At 32.6% G+C, this 19,967-nt stretch overlaps 1 long non-coding RNA gene and 1 pseudogene across 1 annotated transcript; one reads left to right on the top strand and one right to left on the bottom strand.

The window, feature by feature from the left end:
- Positions 1-1,735: 1,735 nt before the first annotated feature.
- On the bottom strand, positions 1,736-8,216 carry LOC132600325 (WAT1-related protein At1g09380-like; annotated as a pseudogene).
- Positions 8,217-8,314: 98 nt separating this feature from the next.
- On the top strand, positions 8,315-19,290 carry LOC132600583 (uncharacterized). The gene is made up of 3 exons (XR_009567263.1): positions 8,315-8,462; positions 8,536-8,746; positions 18,847-19,290. It is a non-coding gene; the product is annotated as an uncharacterized LOC132600583 (long non-coding RNA).
- The last annotated feature ends 677 nt before the right edge of the window (positions 19,291-19,967 follow it).

The raw sequence follows: 19,967 nt of genomic DNA, 5'->3' as shown, positions 1-19,967 counted from the left end.
AATATTAGATATGCGTCTAATATGTTCAAGAAGGGAATTTTTCAAGGCTATATTTGTACAACTTTTAAAAACAAAAATCAAATTTAAATGATGGCTTTAAAAAGGAATATTTGCGTAAAATTAGCTGATATTGTTAAGTAGCAATTGCACCTGGTAACCTATTTGAGCACTTCCATTTAACATATATATTTTCTTAAAAGTATTTAACTAGTAGTTGGTGTAAGCATCCTCAATGAGAGATGTATTCTTTCTCTCCAGTTTCGTCCTAATGATATAACTCCATATTCATATTTGCAGAATTGTATTTTGTTTTTAAGTAATAAAAATTTCATGTACGTACTTGTTAAATATATGTATATATAACTTAAGTAATGACAGTATGATTTGCTTTAAATTTGGAGAAACAAAGGGTTCTCTGAACGTGGGCAAGTACTACTTTAGATAAAATCTCATGATACTGAAACTACAATATGCTTATCTCGCAAACGTGCATTTTGTAGTTAGCATCTATAGCTCATCAACTACATGGATTCCAAACACATTCTCAAACTAATAATATATTTCGCACACGTTGGAACACTTAAATTTGGTCATATATGACATGCGTTTCATGCAAAAATGCCAGATGTTCAGTTATAATATGACTGATGAATTTCATGCATTTCATGCAAACATGTCTTAAGTTTAGTTCAGTCATATAAGCGTGAACTTCATGTAAAATGGATGAAGTTCAATCATATACGTACAATTGAACTTCAAGCAAAAACAACTGAAGTTTAATCATGACATCTTAGGCAGTGGCGGATTTAGAGTTTTCACTCAGGGTGTTCGGAAAAATAATTGAACCTAAATAGACACTGTAATATATGTTCAGGGTGTTCAAAAGTTAATATATGTACATAAACACATAAAATTTACTCTAAATATACACTATAATTTTTTGTCCAGGATGTTCGGGTGAACACCCTGGGCTCTTGGTACATCCGCCCCTGATCTTAGGTCACCGAGAATAATCCTGTAGCTGAATTTTATTCGTGACATTGGCGAGAATAGTTCCGTGGCTGAACCTTATCTTGAACATCAAGAAATGATGCATTAACTTCGGAAAATCGAGACTTTTGATAAAATCCATTATTCCAAATTTATTGGAATATTTTTTTCCAACTAGACATAAAACATGTTATTTCCAATATTCCCCTAGAGGTCATAGGCTTCTTAGCCTGATAATACTCCACCATCTCATTTTAATAATAGTTAAGAGCCCGTTTGGATTGGCTTATAAGTTGTTTATAAGCTGTTTTCAGTTTTTTTGAGTGTTTGACTGGCTAGCTTAAAGTCATTTTGTGCTTAAAATAAACTCAAAAAAATAATTGGGCCCATTTGACTTAGCTTATCTAAAGCAGCTTATAAGCTGAAAACAACTTATAAGCCAAAAAAAATAAGTTAGACTACCCAAAATTATTTTTTTTAGCTTATAAGCTGTTTGCAGCTTATAGGTATAAGTCCATCCAAACATGCTCTAAGTTATTCTGTTTATGTAGATGCTTTTTGAAAGTTGAGCAGTATTAAAAAGAAATACTTCTTTAATATTAAAGGTATAGTTGGAAATAGTTGTTTAGTTTTGAATTGCTAAAGTAACAGTTACTTTGGGACAATTTTTTAAGCTAAAGCTGCAGTTAAGATGAGACCAAACCCCGAGGGAGTACTAAGTTTCAAGGTCTGATGAAGGGACTTATTCAAGGTTTGATGAAGGGACTTATTACACTTCACCTTATTCAAAAGTTGCAACACAATTAACAATTACATGCTAATTCACAACTTTGGGTTGTTCATATTTGCCTCATCACGGGCTATGTTGGTCATTTGTGGACTTCCTTTGACTCTTTAATCTCATGTAATTCTAATTGCAAGTCAACTTTACTTGAATGGTTCTCTTTCTCCACATCTTTTGTAATCAATTCCATCTCTTTTTTCTGCCCCCAGATAAAGACATACAATCCAACCACAGTCAAGATTGGTCCTCCAACTCTGATAGAAATAGGAAACCAAAAATAAAAAAATAAAAAAATTAGTTCATTGAATGATTGGTAAAAGGAAAAAAGATCAAAATATTGGTGAATTATTCGAAATAAGTTTCAATTTGGGCACAAAATACTCACGCCGTTAATCAATTAACTAATAGTTATATTGTCCTCCTGACAAGTCAAGTAGCTCAAACGGTCCCTCCAGAACAACAAGAAAAGAGCCATTTTATACCCTTTCCCGGAGGAATCGTTAAGGATATTTTATGGCAACTTGGCTTGTGGGAAGACATTTTAATTTGAGCTATTTGACTAACGACATATTTATTCCAAAAATGAAATGAAGGCAAAGTTATTCTAGTTTAAATAGTTCAGAGATATTTTTGACCCTTTTCTCTTGATAGAATCATAGAATATAATTAGACAAATTTGAAAAATAACTTAGCATTTGAATCTTTTTATTGGATTCAATTTAGTTTTACTTACGTTCCAATATATAACTTTTCACGAAATAAAATCCAACTGAGAAATGAGGAAATAACTAATAGCAATGGGTTGAACATCGAAACATGTAAGGGACCCTTTTTCTCTATGCACCATGAGCTTAAATAATATATCACTGATGTACACACAATTCCCTGTAAAGAAAAATCAATTACACAATTAAATGAGGAAGAAGTAAGAATGATAGTGTCATTTATCAAGTACACAATTTAAAAGTGTCCACTTAGCCTCCTGTTCTTAATAAGCGTCCATTTAGTCTTTTTATTTTAGTTCAAAATAAGTGTTCGTTTACATAATCAAGCTAAGAAAAAATTAACTTTATATTTTCAGATTTATTCTTATTAAGTGCTAAGTTACCAGATCCCAATGTATCAAGTTAATACTCATATGCAAATAAATTAAGATTAGGTTAGTCGAAATATATATTTTTTCCGTAGGAGATGTAATATATTCTTAAGGAGTATGCTAAAGACTAAGTGAACACTTATTTTAAATTGAAGGGAATAATATTTTAAAACAAATTGTTGGTATATTATTAAGGAGTATGTTAAAGACTAAGTGGACACTTATTTTAAATCGCGGGAGTAATATTTTAAAACAAATTGATGAGTTGGATCATACATTATAAAGAACTGAGATAGCTCTAATTGGATTTAAAGCCCATTCAGCAGTATTGTGAACTACGCAGAAGCCAATGATTAGGCACTCAATACTTGCCATTAAGCACATCAATGCTGTGCATGTGTATGGAGCAGCATACTTCTCGTTCACTCTTGTCTGAGATAAAAAATAAAATAAAATAAACAGAGAGAAATTAAAAGATATTTAGAACTTCCTTTGTAAAGAGAAAATATTACTTCCTACAATTCGGATTATGAGAATCAAAGAAGAAATTTTTTTACCGCAATTTATTCGTATGCCCTTTAAGTATTTTAAATTGTTAATTATCATAACTTATAGTACGTAATTTCTAAATATGTAAATTGTTTTTCAAGAAACTTAAAGATTGTATCCAAATTTACGGTCAAAACAAAGAGGGAGTAATATTTACCAATTCAAATGATATACTCCCTGTGTCCTAATTTATGCGACACATTTTCCTTTTTAGTCTGTCCCAAAAAGCATATGATTTTTCTATACAATTTAACTTTATGAGATGATTTACAACCACACAACTATTTAAGTCTTAATTTGGGTTAAATGTGAGACTTAAAGCTCATAATTAAAAAATGAATTTTGGCGTTGAAATTTTTTGAACCAAATTTGTATTGTATCCTATCATCTCAACGAATAGAATTTCTGACTTGCTTGCTCATTTGATCGCAAGAATTGAAGCTAACACAAAGATGGGGAGGCAAATGGAATACGACTTGACTGATATAATATATAGAATGATAGTTTTTTATTTCATTTAGTTAGGACCTTGTTTTTCCTTTTATAATCTTTTGCATAGGTTGGGAAAAAATCGGGTGAATTAATTTGGGAGCTAGGTCGAGATCACAGTGATCTACCCCTGCCAATTCTTTTTCTAATACTAAGACCACATATTTATTTTGTTTCCTATAATCTCAAAGAAAGAATTTTTGACTTGCTTGCTCGTTTGATCATAGGAATTGAATTGAAGCAAACACAAAGATGGGGAGATAAACAGAATACGACTCGATTGATATGATAAATAGAATGATAGTTTTTATTTCATTTAGTTAGGACCTTGTTTTTCCTTTTTTAATCTTTTGCACTGCTTGTATAGGTTGGGAAAAAATCGGGTGGATTAATTTGGGAGCTAGGTCGAGATCACAGTGGTCTACCCCTGCCAATTCTTTTTCTAATACTAAGATTGCATATTTATTTTGTTTCCTATCATCTCGAAGAAAGAATTTTTGACTTGCTTGCGCGTTTGATCATAGGAATTGAATTGAAGCAAACACAAAAATGGGGAGACAAACAGAATACGACTCGACTGATATGATAAATAGAATGATAGTTTCTTTTACTATATTTACTTACGACTTTGTTTTCCTTTTTATTATCTTTCGTTCTCCTCGTATAAATTTGGGAAATGACCGGTTGGATTACCTTTGGGATCTAGGTCGAGATCATAGTGGTTGCGAGTGGTTAATAAACTATTATTGCAGTTTTCTTAAGAAGGCTGGTCCACAGCGGTGAAAGAACTTTTGATTTAGTAGATCAAATGACAGCCGCTTCTTGCTTTTTTCCTCTCTAGCTTGACTTGTGAGAAGGAGTTGGTTATAATGATGCAATAGATCACAACCTAACCCATCAACTCTTACCAAGTTTTAATTTTTTTTTCTTATAATTTGTTTAGTTATCTTAAGATTTTTTTTTATATTATTATTATTATTATTATTATTATGACATGTCAAACAAAAAAAAATTAAATTTTTTTGACAAGATTTCTCGTAGATCAATTTGTGATACATATTTAGTTCAAACGGCCCAACCTTTACATAAATTGATCAATTAGGTGGGTCAAAATGAGCTGACTAATAAACGGGCGTGTAATTAACCCACCCAAACTTGAATAAATTGACCGGTCAGGTTTAATTTAACTATCCCTTGTTATGTACTCATTTATAATTAGCTGGCTTTAGAAGAAGGCGTGGAATTAAGATCCATATATAGAAAAATTACCCAACAGGGACAGCCAAGAGAAAGTGAATGCTGGGATTAAGTTGTCCAGGCTGTAGCAATTGTTGGAGTAGAATTTTTTAACCCATAAAAGAATGCATATTGGTTCCCAGTCAACCTGAAATTTTAACGCAATTGGAATTAGAAACTATTGGGGAAGTCTCGAGTAAATAGTAAGGGTGTGCTTGTATGAAAGAAAAATGTTTTCTTTGAATATAAGTTATTCTTTTACTTATTTTCTAATCTTTGGTAAATTCACAGAAAATATTATCTCAAAAGCATTTATATATAGGTTAGGGAAACACTATGAAGGTGATGGGGATGAGATCCGGGTTGAGTTGGCGGTAGGTAGGGGTGCAGGGTGAGGGTCGGGAGTCGGAGGGGTCCGGTGGGGAGAGACAATAAATCAATATAAAAATTTCACTTATAAAACTTTTTTTTCCTACTTTTACAGAGAAATCATTTTCTTTATCTTAACCTTTTTATTTTTATTTTTTTTAGAGAAAATATTTTTCTATTTTGACCAATCAAACATGCAGGAAAATTAAAATATAATTTCTGTTTCATCCATAAAAGGGAGAATGCATATGATCTAATACTATTTAGCATGTAGCCAAAAGGAGATAGTAAAAGTTACTTACCCGAAAATAGAACACAAGAAAATTTGGAAAAGTATTGATGGTGTCAACTTTGGTCTATTCCTGCGTTATGATTAAAAGAGGGAGAAAAAAAGACATTAACAAAAGCTAAGTCAAGCAGGTTAGTAGTAAACTTTTGATTATAATTAATTTATGGAAGCAATCCTTCTGGAAAAAATTAGGGCCAACAAAATTAACCCATAAAAATATGATTTGTACAAGCAGTCCAAATTTGGATAGATTAATAACCCATTCGTTTATTAACTTAGTTCATTTTGGTCAACCCAATTCAACACATCTGAAAGTTGGGCTGATTTACAATAAATATGTGGCCAAATTGACTCACGAGAAACCTTGTTAAAATATTTTTTTAATATGTATTTTATTTGATATGTTATATCTAGTCATCATAAAGAAAGTTAATTTTATTAGATAATTAAATAAATTATTAAAAATAAACAAAGAGATCAAAACTTTATAAAAAATTGGACGAGCTGGTTATGACCAATTGTGTAGCCTATTTTGACTCGGTCTATTTCAATCCAAGTATTATTTGAGCGAAGTTAATGACCCATTCATTTATTAATTCAGATATTTTGACCCGCTCAATTTTAGCCTAATCCTATAGTATAGAAAATGACTGAACTGGTGATCATGAACAAGAATGGAAAAAGAAAAAGAAAGAAAAGATAAAAGTTGTGATCATATGAAGGGTGACCTTTATTGGACCCCCCTATGTGATTTTTCTAGTTGGAGTAGGAAAAAAACAAATTTCATAAGTGACATTTCACATGACTGATTGCCCCCCACCCCACCGTCCCATCCCTATCCCCATAATATTTTTTCCAGACTAGATTATGTATAAATGCTCTTGCGATAGTATTTTCTGCTTACTTACCAAACACCATAAAATAAGTAAGAAAATCACTTATTTAAAAAAAAAAAAAAACATTTTCGGTGGAAAATATTTTCATTCATACCAAACACGCCCGTGCAGAATTTTATGCAAGGTATCCAAAAGATATGTAACCAAATACTGCATTGCTAGTGCTGGATGTAAGTAGTATAACATATAACAAAACATGAAAAGTCCGTTTAAAAAATCTGACCGTTATAGTGAAATATTATTATAAAGGACACATAAATAACTGTTATAGAAAGGTCTAACTTATTTAAGGTCGGAATAAGTTACATCTCTAAGAAGGAAGCAAAGGGAGCAATGGAAATGGTGGCAAATATAGCCCTACATGCTGATTGGACAAAAGGGTTCATACCACCATCAATGACCAACTTGGACAATATATTAAATCCAGCAAACCCAAATTGCACAAACACCATAACTACAAATGGCAAAAAATCCTTACCCATTTTCTCCATTGCCCTACACAAGAAATTAGACTTTCAATAAAATTCACCAAACTAGTACTTAATTTATACTAGAGAAAAGACATGTTTTAATTTCTGAACTTGGCACGAAAACTCACTTTAGCAATTAAATTTAACTTCTATTTATTTACCCCCTTAACAACTTACGTTTCAATTATTTTTCACCGCAAATGTTGACGTGGCAAAAAAAAAAAAACAAAAAAATAATAATTAAGAGAGTGAAAAACAAAAAAAGTGGTCCCGCTCATATATATATATATATATATATATATATATATATATTATTATTATAAATGAAAAAATAAAATAAAAGTTATACAATTAAAAAATAAAACGGAAAAGGGCCAAATATACCCCTGTACTATTGGAAAAGGGCCAAATATGCCCTTCGTTATACTTTAAGTCTAAATATACCCCCGCCGTTATACTTTTGGCTCAAATATACCCTTCATCCGTTAAAATTGTCCACCTTGGACATCCTATCCTACGTGGCAATGACAATTGATGAGATGGATGCCACGTGGCATTGCCACCTCATCACCCCTGACCCCTTTTACTCCTCTCCTCTTTCACCATTAAAATTTCCACCCCTCCACCACCATGCCCTCCATATACTTACTGCCATGTACTCTAGGCTCTATGGAATCATCCTGCTGACCCAAAGACCAGTGAGATTTTTTTTTTTTTGGTGCTATTTTTTTTAATTTTTTAATTAATTGTACACTTTGCTTAGGTTTAGATCTACTTTTTAAACCTTTTGAAACACATGATTATAATCGCATCTTGAATTAATTAACAATTCTTCCGGAAAATCAAATATTTTTGTTGGGTTTGTGAGTCCATGGCGCCGGTCAAAAAAAATTTGAACTCAAGAATTTTTTTTGTGAGTCTACATTGTAGTACAGTGGTTTTACATTACAATTACCTTAAGGCCATTGTTGATTAAGGACTAATGCCGCTCAACTGATTTTTCTAGAGCTATAAGTATATGGTAGTTATGGTGGTGGAGGGGTGGAAATTTTAGCGGTGGAAGAGGGGAAGAGTAAAATGGGTTAGGAGTGAAGTGCCACTTCCACGTAGGATAAGCCATCCAAGGTATAACGAAGGGTATATTTGATCCTTTTTTAATAGTACAGGGGTATATTTAGCCCTTTTCCGAAAATAAAATAAAAATAAAATAAAATAAAGGTTACCCTTCACTGCTTTTGGCTTTGAGGTGGCGGTGGTTTTCTTCTTCGCCGGAGCAACGACCTTTGCGGCGGGGGTAAGCTTGAAAGAGCCTTTGATTTTAGTGAGTTTCTTCAATTGAACTAACAAGAGTTTCCTGAAATTTGTAGGCAAATCCTTTTGCTTTTCTTCAATGAATTTTGCTATCGCAACTTGACTTGAACCAGTTCTCTCCTTTGTGAAGAAGAAGCAGCTGGGGGCGGGGCTGTGGAGACTCTTATATTCTTTATCAATTAAGCTCTAATCGCAACAATGGTGTCTGCTATTGCAAAGAAAACTGTTGCTCCTAAGAAACCCAGATCTCATCCTCCTTATGCTGAGGTATTTCTTTAATTTACCAATTTCTTTTTTGAAAAGATTTGCGTTTTTTTCAGTTTAAAGAATGTATTTTGATCTAGGGTATAATATAATTATAATCGAAAATGACCTGAATTAGTTTGATTTTGCTCAAAAATTTGTAAAATCGACTTTTAATGATTTGGGGTGTGAATTTGATGGTTAAAAGATGAATTAAGTAGTTTGATTTTGCTCCATAAGTTATAAAATTAACCCATTGATAAGAACATCAAACGTGTAATTAATTGTTTTTTGTGATTTGGGATGCGATTGTGCAGATGATATCAGAAGAAATAATGGTGAGATTTCCTTTCTTCTCTCTTTCACTATCACGTTCCTCACTAACCCGAAAGGCTTTCTTTAAACCATACTTTGGGGAGGGGGTCTTTGAACCTTGTTTGAGCTCCTCTTCCCCTTTCTTTTCGTTTTCACTTAGAAAGTCTTTTTCCATGACAACAGTCGCGACTATAAAGGGCGGGGCGTTAAGCTCTCTATCAACAATAGGGGGCTATTCATAGTAAAAAACTACTAGACTATATGGATTCCAACTGGGGGAATCGAATTAACCCGAAATGGACTTTCATTTCTTTCTCATCATCTTCGAAGGATTGTGGGTTAATGATGATGGTGATGATTTTTTTTTAAGGGCAGTTCGTCCAATTTTTTACGGCGGTGGCGGCGGCGTAGTGGTTGATAAAAGTAGGGTGAGGATGAGGAGAAAGAAGATGAAAGAGAAAGAGAAAAAATAATAAAAGAAAAACAAAAAATGATGTGTTGGTAATTTTGACATGACAATGATGTGGCAACGACGTGGCAATGATGTGACATTGACGTGACAATGACGTGACGCGAGTGTAATACACTTCCCATTGTGAGAGTGATATTATTTTTTTAGGGTGGAAAATAATTGAAACGTAAGTTGTTAAGGGGGGTAAATAAATAGAAGTTAAGTTTAATTGCTAAAGTGAGTTTTCGTGTCAAGTTCAGAGGTTAAAACATGTCTTTTCTCTTTATACTACTGTGGGAAAGAAAGGGATAAGTGAATGATGAATATAGTCTCACTAGTGAGTTGGTATTTATATACATACAGGATGATAAGGGGAGACATTTTTATATACGATAAAGAGAAGCAAAAAAAAAATACGCATTAAATTAATTAGCCTACAGTATTCCCTATCTATCTCTTTTTAAAGAAGTTGATTGAACACGAGCTGTCATAGCATTCTCAATGACGGAGTCAGGATTTTTATATACTAAGGAGGGGATCAAAAATATAAGTCAGGACTTTTACTAAGGAGGGGATCAAAAATATAAAAAAGTTAGCACATGAGGAAGTCAAGGTGTTCAACATTTACTAGATAAACATAAAAATAATTTTAATCTTGTAAACACAATGTAATTTTTCGGCGAAGGAGGTTCAGATGAACCCCCTTGCCCCTTAGTGGCTCCGCCCCTGAGCATTCCCAATATTCAGGGTTATTTGGTTGGTGAAAAAATTATATTGATATTAAAATAACAACGGATTAATTATAATTAATACGGGGAAGGGCATCTTGGTTACTTTGTATTTTATCGCGGGATTAATAATCACGGGATTGCTATCTGAGGTGATATAAAAATAATACTACGATTGTGATATACTTAACCCCGAAATTAATAATTCCGGAATAAGAAGTTCAACCAAATACAAAATAAATATTCCAACATTTTATTCCAAAATTATTATCCCTTATCGGGCAAACCAAACGACCTCTAAGTAAATGTTGATTCCACTCATAGCTTTTGTGACCAAAATTGAGTATCAGATTCACTAGGCAGTTCCTCCTTTATTTGTATCAAGTGTTCGGTGCATACACAACATATAGAACTCATTTTGTTGTGCTTATCAAGTAAATATTTTATACTATTTTATAATTTCTCCGTTTTTAATCCAAAAGAAAAAATTAAATATTTTTGTATTATTGTTATTTGTGGGAAAGAAGAACCAAAATAGCTTAGTGCGCGTTATTAAAATATACTAGTATACGTACCCGCGCGATGCACAGATCGCTTAAAAAAAACAAAACAAAAAAATAGCGAAGAGAAATAATTGTAACAATCTTGGCTTTAATGTAAAGATACAGATTACTACAAAATTAAGATATAAAACGTCTCTTTTGTTTTGGTGAACAACTCTTCTTTATTGATTTCTGAGCATTGGGTCAGTTAACTCTTAGGGTTATTTATCTTGGATGCATTTGAGGGAAGCATGACAAAGGCCAGATATAGACTAACAAAGTTATGTATCTTGAAGCATTTTGGTGCATATTTATGTATATGCTTAATCTATTTTTTTTTTCTATATATGTATATGCTCCGGTAACAATTTTTAGAAAGCAATTTTGGAAATCGTTTTTTAGTGTTAGAGGAATACATCAGGGCCTTTTTCTTTTTCTTGAAAAAGAATATTAGACTACTGATTAACATTCAAGTCAGCCATATTTCACACTGCCATAGCCATGGTGTTTGCACGACCTCTATCCTCTCAATCATCCCATTTTTGCAAATAGGTGACTTGAGTAGCCAAATGGTGTTACACATGCAAATTAAATTTAACTTTTTGGATAGGAACTCTTAGGATTTCCTTCTCATTGAATAGACTTTGTCATTTACAGGTTCAGGTTCAGGTCCTTGGTTTTATGAGGCACCTAAATATGGTTCGACTCTTAGGTGCATGTCTTGAGTATGAATGTTTAGTTTATGAGTCCTTGAATAATGGTAGCCTGGAAGATCGGTTGTTCTAGAAAGGTAACACCCCTCCAACCCATGGGAAATTCGGTTTAAAATCGTAGTTGAAATCGCTACAGGGCATCTATTCCTTCATCATACAAGCCAGAACCTCTTGTCCATAGTGACCTTAAGCCATGAGACATTCTTTAATTATTTTAAACAACAATTATGCCTGCAAAATTAGTGATGTTGGCTTGGCTAGGTTCATTTTTTATCAAATCGACATCCAAAATGGTTTAATATAGTACCCGCAAGATTCACGGAAAATATCAACGAAACTTAATCATCAGAAATGTAAATTGAAAAATAGGTACGACACAAAGGGGTACAAAGAATTAGTTCATACCATAAACTCTTGCCAATAATGTAATAATGTTTTAACTAATATTAATTTTAGTAGGTGGTAATAAGTCGAAGCATTTTTTACTGATAGCAATATTTATGCACATGTTCGTCATTCAGTGTATGATTCAATCAAAGGCAAAAAAATGATATGTTGTTCTTTATTTGTGCTTTGAGCTTGAATATATATATATATATATATATATATTGGAGCAGAATAACCAAACCAACTTTTTCTGGAAAAAGTCATTGATCAAATGGAGATAGATAGATGATCAGTTTGTCAACAACACTTATCACTATGAAGTCATTAATCAGGAAAGAGGTACTAAAGTCCACAGGAAACCATGAAAATGAGGCCTAAATCAGATCCAACAATGATTTTATTATTGTATGGGATACAGAAACAACTCAAGAACTTAAATAATTAAAGGGTACATGAACATGTTTGCTTAAATCTCTTCCTGTAAATTTAACTCAATTCATTTGTACGATATCCATGGAGAATGTTTCTTTGATATGGCAGCTAGTTTGTTTGCAGTACCTTGATGGACTTGAACGCAGTAAAGCAACTATAGACTCTAAGGAACAATTTACACATAAATGAATAACAAAGTTTAGAACTGAGAAATTGTGCAAGTTTGATTCACTTTTGCTAATAGGTGAATGCTTGATGGAAACTTAGAAAGGAATATAAACTAAACAGGAAACTATGCAGTTTGATCTCTGTAAGTTTGTCATAGTTACATGAGTTCTGATTTTGTAAACCAACCATAGTGAGGCAGCTTACTTAGATCCTCATTCACAGCAATTGTCAGTTCCATTGTGTGTATAATAGAGCCGAATCACTAATTTTGTAACTCCGTGTAAAGGGAGTTTAGTCTATCAGCTGCCATTTATTCCCTTCTTTTCATGTAATATGAATTTCCTGCAGAAAATTTCATTGAAATAGTCATTACATGTTCATGAAGCGCCAACACAAAACACTTAAATACCACATTTATATAGAATGAATACGTTCGGGATTACAGTACAATACATTGTTAAGGCCGAGTATAATGCAAAAAAATTGACAGAAATGATGATTGTCACATGTGTAGCAGAACAACTCAGAACACCAGCTGCAATAAAGAAGTAATAGCTAGCTAGTAGCTGAATATCTTAACATATAATAGCAGACATATTAGTTTTCTTAGAAGTGACTCAGTACTCTTGAAAACAGGCCCAAACTTCTTTTCATTTGATAAGGTAAAAACCAGGCCCCGTTTGTAATATTAAATAAGGATGCTGTAGGTTATATGGATCCAGTAACCTATCTCTGGACAAATACGGCTTGTTCATTCATCTATTGAAAGTGCAAAAGAAAGTAAACGAATGAAATCTGAACAAACCAATGAAATCTGAACAAACCAATGGAAAGAACAGAATATGTGATCTAAACTATTGAAACCGCCCAAAGAATAGATTCGCTATTACCTGAGAAAACATGCCAAATGTGATTGTTTAGTCCTTGTGACTTGGCCATGGCCATCATAGATTGACCATATCCTCAATTTGGAGCCTATTTTTGCTCCAGTTACCGCAAAAACTTCACAAGTATAAAGATGTGATAGATCGAATTCTTTTTCTGCTCCAAAGATAGAAGCAGAAAATTCTTAGGCCATGTCGTAACCGAAAGGCATTCAAGTGTAAATGAACTCTATTAAGCTAGCAACTGTATTATTAGGTATGAAAACTCATTAAATATATATTCAGTGTCTATTTAAACTTATACGCTAATAAACTATATACTGTTCCTTGGTAATATTGTATGCTACATTTGTGTAACTATACACAATTATAGGTTATCCTGTTTGAATTTGACAAACTTATTTATGTCAGGAGATAGATATGTTAAAGAAACGTACACTTACAATTCATTTAAAGACCATTTCTCTTCTCATTTTTTCTTTTTCATTCACGATGACTCTCTTCTTCTTCAAGTAACTTGTCCTCTTCTTATTTTTCTCCTTCTTCCGGACACCTCTTTTGCTCTTTTCTTCTACTCACTTGCTCTCTAGTCAGTCAACTATTTTTTTTTTAAGTTTCCTATATATCGAGCTTACTGTGCATAATAATAATCAACCTCAAACACCAAGAATCAGAGATATATACCAATATTGATGTGCTTCTTTTTTCTGCAAGCGAGGAAGTTGACACCAAAAAGTAATAGAACACAGAGACGGAGAACATAATCTGTAATTAAGGTGGTCTCTTGGCCCTCCATCGTTGTGGCCTTTGTAAATGAATTAATCTGATGAGCTGTCATTATACCAGTTTCTTCTCCTGTATAGAAGAAATGTTGGTATATGGGCTTTGAAAACAAATTATAGGAGCGGGTAAAACTAATATTTGTTATTAGTATCACGTAACAAACATCAACTACATCAATTAGAGATAACAATTTATGCTTACGTTTGACATTGTTCAAAGAAAAATGTATATTATTACTTTCCTGCAAGGTGTTCCTTTAAAATCCTATCAAAATATAGCTCTAATATTGCTTACAATAGTAAACGTTTTCAGAAAGGGTAAGATTAGCAGTCTCCTGTATAAATAGCAACAGGTCTCCCTTGGTAAGTCAACTCTGCTTCAAGTTCATCAATGCTTCTACATGCAACATATGAAACTACTGCTCCTAATAGTTAGTACTTTAATAGATGTGTTCTTACATACCTTTTAACCATTTAGGCTTTTCAGGGAACCAAGCTCCTTTGCACTCACTAATTAGAGGCGACATGAAGATGCAAATGAAGCAACCCAATAGGAGTTAAGCACAAACCCAAACGAATAATACAATTTCAGAATTCTTAAATTTGCATCATTTATGATTTTCAACTAAAATTCATTTCAACTATGAGGTATGCATCACTATACTGAAAGCCTGAAACAGAATGTAACAATAGCTTCCATAATTTCAAAATTTAGACCCCACAGCCTATAACTATATCGGCGTACATACAAATACTATTCTAAAATCAGCATGTTACCTTTTCATCAAAATTGCCCAGTTGTCATTGTTCCGAACATCACCAAAATCAGTCAACTACGCTTGAATCCGTGTTCACGTTCACAATTAACCAACTATCCGTAAACAAATAGAAACACAATATTACAGGACTGAAACAAAATCTATTACAGTATCAAACTCAAACCAAGCTCCATAAAGAAATTCAGGATTGTGCATTCAATGCAATCTCCTGAAATCTCTCCGAGACACCAACATGAGAACGTGTGGTTTATTTGTTTTTTCTAATCATGTAAAAGTGAAACATAAAAGAAGTTTGATCAGTTTTAAGGTTGTTGAGTAGTGTTGTCGAGTATAGTGAACCTAATTGGAAAAATAGGAATTTTGCTGTACTTTTAAAAAAAGATGTGAATTTTAGAACATGTGACTGGACTATACATTTCATGTGAATATAGTGTGGAGAAAGATTCATGGGAGTTTTAGAAAAAAGAAAACTACCACCGTTTCTAGATAGAATTATGCCTAAAGATGAAGGTAGTAAAATTATACTTGACTGTTCAGTTTTGGATGAGAAGTTGTAACCAACTCTAATTCAAGTAATGTTGACTTGCAGATAAGATTTGCAAGTAATGATTCTATTCAACTTTTAAAAGCAGTTACATATGCAAATAGCCACCCACCCACGTTTTCAGTCCCTCACACGACACACACATTTACATATGCACACACTCGCTTTCCACTACCTCTCACACGACACACACAATCACATAGATTCAGGTTTTGAAATTAAATATTAATATTTAATTATTTTTAAATTCAAAACAATAGTTTGTACTAAAACTATCCTTTTTTTAATAATATATATAGATTCAATAAAAAAAGAAGTAAATGGAGCTTAAATTTAGGACACGATTGAGAATTTAGTTAATACTTAAATTCGTTTTTTTAAAATTACATTAAAAAATATACAAAATTGAGAAAAATATCTGACGTGACTTGAAAAGAAAGGAAAAACATGCTATAATTTTTTTTCCAAGTAACCAAATCAGAAAGTAAACACACCACAACAACATGTATTTGACCAAAAAAAAAAAAGAACATTAGCAACGTAGAACGTGCTCAGCCCACATAGGATGATTGTGGGTATGCTTGGCTCTAATATTTTGGAGCACGTCCCTTTTAATCTAATTTTATATTTTTTTTTAAATTGTAAATCAGTAGATTTGAATTCAATTCAAAAGATTAACTAATCATTAACTAATTACCTAATTTTGTCCTAAAATTAACACATGGCATTTTCTTGTGCTACCACTTGTCACAATTCTATTGCAAACTATCCTCTTTTTAATAATATATAGATTGTGTACTAAAGAGAGAATATATTCCTAATAAAGGTCACACATAGTGGGCAGAGAAATTCGCTTATAGAAAAAGCAAACTAATAGCTCCATACCCAAATTAAAAAAAGACCAGCATTATGTTCTAAATTGAGGAGAATATGTACCACTTAATGCATGTTTGAACTTAAGTCACTTAATTAAAGTATGAGTTAGTTTGTTGCCACTTGTACAAATTTGGTGGGGACAAAAATTAATCATGCTACTACCATCATACTCCCTACCTCCCCATTTCAGATATTTTCGTCGGTTATCTTTCTTTGAAATATTTATTTAGTAAATGATTTTCTCTTTTTATTTTTTTATTTTTGGTAATTTAAGAATCTTTTAGACCATGTCTAAAGATCATTTTTGAACAAATTGAAAATTTTATGAGAAAATGATAGATAGTATAGTTTGAAATTTTATTTTATAAGTTATTGTAAATGTTAGACAATAGTCTAATGTTTTATCTGTAAGTTTAAACAATATATGACGAAACAATAGACCCAAGTCTAATGCTGTCCGGAATGAAAGGTAATTACCTAAGAGCTATGTAGAAGCAAGTTAGTTATAAGGATATTCACAAAGTTAGTTATGTGTTCCTAAAGTTAGTTATGTAGTCATGTTGTGGATTATAGAAGTTTAGGGACCTAAAGTGCAATTATAACTGGTTGAGTGGTTAAAATAAGTTAAGTTAGTTATAACTAACTGACCATGCTTCAGCTATATATATACCATGTATACTGCCTGTATACATCATCGCAATAATGAAAGTTCATTGATTCTTCATCCTCCAAACTTCTTCTTCTTCTTCTTCTTCTTCTTCTTCTTCTTCTTCTTCTTCTTCTTCTTCTTCGTTTATATTATGATTAGGATCAAAGATCCATTATTCTTCTACTAAAACTACATGGTATCAGAGCATCAAAGCTAGAATTTCTAGCTTAGATCGATCAAATCATTTCTCTTCTTCTGAATTTCTAAGTTTTTTTAAGTTTCTGTGTGTTCTTGAAATCTTGAAACATCAAGATGGCTATTGATGATAATCCAAATGTTACGAATGGTGTGAATGGTAGTTCACACACGAATGTTCAAGTGAATGACACTCAAAGGCAAGAATCTCAAAGACAAGGAAGCCAAAATGCAGGAATTGACTACACTCACCAACTATTCTTGTAGTCATCTGATGTCAGTGGTATTCAGGTGATTTCTTTCCAACTTACTAGTGCTGAAAACTTTTCTGCTTGGTATAGACTAATGAGGCTATTTTTGTTGGGTAGAAACGAGTTAGGAATAGTAGATGGAATAGATTCAAAAGAGAATTTTCTTGGTCTTGAAAGTCTTTGGGAAAGGGTAAATGTTATTATCTTGTCTTGGGTAATGAATTCTGTTTCTAAGGATTTATTTGGAGGCATTATGTATTCTTCAAGTGCTCAACTAATCTGTGAAGATCTGATTGAAAGGTTTCATAAAATAGATGGATCAAGAATCTTCAACATACATAAAGAAATTGCCACATTAACTCAAGGAACCAATTCTGTTTCTGGTTACTACTCTAAACTCAAGGAATTATGGGTAGAATTTGAGGCATTAGTACCAACCCCTTCTTGTAATTGTGATAAGTAAAGAGACTATGTGGTGTATTTATAGAAACTGAAGTTGTTTCAGTTCTTAATGGGGGTTAAATAGTCAAATCTTACTAATGAATCCCATGCCTACTGTTAATCAAGCCTACTCAATGATCATGAGTGATGAAGGTCAAAAGGCTGTTGTGGCAAATGCTGGTGTTTTGGGAGCAAATCCTGCCTTACATGTCTTATATGAATCTGCTTTATATTATAGAAATGGAGGAAATCAAAAGTTCAGAAAGAACTATAACTCACAGTTTTGTGACTTTTGCAAGATTAAAGGTCATACTAGAGAAAACTGTTTCAAGATACGTGGCTATCCAAAGGATTTCCAATTCAAGAAAAGAGGGGGAAACAACCCTCACTATCATGGCAACAGTTCTGCACACAATGTAGTTGCTGATGAGTTTAGTTACAATCATAGAAATGGACAAGGTGGAAACACTCACAATAGTGGAGGTAGTTCTAGTCAGCTTAGTCAAGGTCAAGTGCAGCATGACTCAAGGGTTTGAATCATCTTCAGCATCTGGTAGCATGAATCAAAAGGTGGCCTATCACTACTAACTCAAGATCAGTATCAGTACATCTTGCAGTTGTTGAGCAAACAATCAGATGTTAATCATTCAATTAACATGACAGGTATTATGAGTAGTACATTGACAGTTCAGGATAAGAAACAGGAGTGGATAGTAGATACAGGTGCTACCAACCATATGGTAGCAGACCTAAAACTACTTGACAAACTAACTATTCAAAAACCTGGCAATCCTAAAAGAGTATACCTACCAAATGGAGAAGTTTCTCTGGTTATTCACATAGGATCAAGTACTCTATCTAACAATAATATTATAATTAATGTTTTCTATATTCCTCAGTTTAAGTTTAATTTGTTATCTATATCCAGGCTAACAAAAGAGTTGAAGTGTTTAGCTTCAATTTTTTCCTGACTTCTATGTTTTTCAGGATCTCTTCAATGAGAAGGTGAGGATGAATGGTAGAGAAGATGGAGGCTTATACATAAGGTGAAGATGATTGTTAGAGAAGATGGAGGCTTATACATACTCTCAGACAGTATTAACACAAAAGAAGTCAATTCTAGCTGCTACAAATCCTAGAAATGTTGTTTTTACTCTACTTGATCAAAACTGCAAATTAGATATAGACATTTGGCATAAGAGATTTGGACATGTATCCATAAATGTTTTGAAGAAGTTACTTCCTGTTAGTTTAGATCATATTACTACTACAGTGAATAAGTGCACAATTTGCCCATGTGCCAAACAGACTAAACTTCCCTTTCCTATAAGCACTACTTATACTTCTAGCTGGTTTGACTTAGTTCATATGGATTTGTGAGGACCTTATAAAGTTGTAACTATTGAAGGAAATAAATACTTTCTTACTGTTGTTGATGATCATTCTAGATTCACTTGGGTATTCTTGTTAAAATTCAAGTATGATGTCTTTACAGTTTTACAAAATTTTCTTACATATGTGAATGTCATACCCCATTTTAACCGGAGTCAAAATTAGAAGTACAACATATTGGTGATCCCTATTTTGTTTATTTTAAAGAGTCGCCACCTAATTATTTTATGGTGAATTAGGGCACCTAAATTTATTAAAGTTATTTTAAAGTTAGCTCTGTTTAAGGTCTACGAAACTTGAGATTTTAGGTAAGGATTCAATTAGTCTAAAGGGAAGGTATTAGGCATCCTTTAAGACCCATTAACAATGGTTAACCGACCGGACTTATGATTAGTTAGGCTAAGTGTAAATATAGTATTATAGGAAAGAAAATAGTTTTGTAAATATGACTAAAGTTGTAGATAACCATGTGAGAATGCTATTTAAAATAGAACTTGTATAAAAATAATAATTTGTATAAAAGAGTACTTCTAATGCTATTTGTATAAAATTGTTCGTAACGTGAACTATAGAGCAAGAACGGACATAGAACATACATTTGAATTTTTTCTTGAAATGTTATAAAGAAATGCTCTTGAAAATCAATAACAAGAAAACAAATGAATCTTATGGAATTGATTGGTTTTTCTTAAATTAACTACCCATTATTAAACTAA

Source organism: Lycium barbarum, chromosome 6 (genome assembly GCF_019175385.1).
Source record: "Lycium barbarum isolate Lr01 chromosome 6, ASM1917538v2, whole genome shotgun sequence".
In the NCBI taxonomy this organism is placed as follows: domain Eukaryota; kingdom Viridiplantae; phylum Streptophyta; class Magnoliopsida; order Solanales; family Solanaceae; genus Lycium; species Lycium barbarum.
This window is presented reverse-complemented; position numbering and strand designations above follow the sequence as displayed.